Source organism: Aplysia californica, unplaced genomic scaffold (assembly GCF_000002075.1).
Source record: "Aplysia californica isolate F4 #8 unplaced genomic scaffold, AplCal3.0 scaffold00535, whole genome shotgun sequence".
In the NCBI taxonomy this organism is placed as follows: Eukaryota; Metazoa; Mollusca; class Gastropoda; order Aplysiida; family Aplysiidae; genus Aplysia; species Aplysia californica.
Genome location: NW_004797805.1, coordinates 154,625 through 155,934, shown reverse-complemented (window position 1 = coordinate 155,934; position 1,310 = coordinate 154,625). Strand labels below are relative to the sequence as shown.

Here is a 1,310-nt window from a genome sequence, read left to right as displayed (position 1 = left end):
ATAGATAGATAGATAGATAGATAGATAGATAGATAGATAGATAGATAGATAGATAATATTTGTATATCACAAATTCTTGCTCAGCAATGAGCTCTATGCACCTTACAATCTATATTAGCAAAGCTTTAGATTTATCTCAGGGCTGTTTGAGAAGAACCTATTTTACAGCTCCTTCAGGTCGTACAGAAGATTGTCATTTTTACCTCCCATAACGGGCCTCATTCATAATGTAGGTCTTCCCCCCCCCCGAAAGGGGAGCTTCGTCCTTGCTTGTCCAAGCCAACCCGGACTTGGTGAGGATAAAGGTCCCAGCAGAAAGACTGAGATACTCGAAAGAAATTCTCCCCAAACGAGAATCGAACTTAAATCTTTGGCGCGCGACGACAAAGTGCCTAACAACTACCGTACCCTACAGAGTGCCGATACAGTCTTCTAGAAGTAACTAATTAAAAATCTGTGCATAACTTAGAGAAACAAATAAGATTAAGAAGAAATTTGTTTCGGACCACACTCTCTTCTTATTAACTATCTGCCCACGTCATAAACATAGTTTAATGATTTGATGCCTCCATCGACACATTTTATATTATGTAAGAGGAGGGCTTACCTGCCATGGTCAAGCCGAACTGAGACTGATACAATGTCCCAACGAAAGAACAGGGATGTTAGATACTAAAATGATCCTCGAACGGGGAGCACTCTCAAGTCTTCTTCGAACGACGGTGAAGTGCATTACGGCTACATCACAAACACCGGTCCAAGTTTGAAACAGGGTTAGAAAGTCACCTGTTTAAACCTAGTCTTATTTGATATGAAGTACTTGATAATTCTTCACTGCATAAAAGTCTAACACTTATTTGAGCTTTTCTTATACAATGTAAATATTGGTGAATTCTTGCAAGTGAGTGCGCGGAATGAGATATGATATATACTAAGCGAGAAAGTGTGTGTGTGTGTGTGTGTGTGTGTGTGTGTGTGTGTGTGTGTGTGTGTGTGTGTGTGTGTGAGAGAGAGAGAGAGAGAGAGAGAGAGAGAGAGAGAGAGAGAGAGTGTGTGTGAGTGAGTGAGAGACAGAAAGACAGAAAGACAGACAGACAGACAGACAGACAGACAGACAGATAGACAGACAGACAGACAGACAGACAGACAGACAGACAGACAGACAGACAAACTGAGGGGAGGCAGTCAGACAGACACAGGCACACATACAAACATACACTCACACATGCAGACACATACACACTCAGAGGTTTTTTCTGTAAAATATGTTTTGGTCCGTAAATCACCATGAACCACTATGGTATCGGTAC

General features: G+C 41.5%; 1 protein-coding gene across 1 annotated transcript in view; it reads right to left on the bottom strand.

Annotated features, from left to right (window-relative positions):
* LOC101852874 (FMRFamide receptor) overlaps window positions 1–699 on the bottom strand; it is a 23,969-nt gene extending 23,270 nt beyond the window's left edge. Inside the window, exon 1 of the mRNA XM_035971913.1 lies at window positions 608–699. The gene's annotated coding sequence lies outside the window, so the exon portion shown is untranslated. The remainder of the gene's footprint in view (window positions 1–607) is intronic.
* Between the last annotated feature and the right edge of the window lie 611 nt (window positions 700–1,310).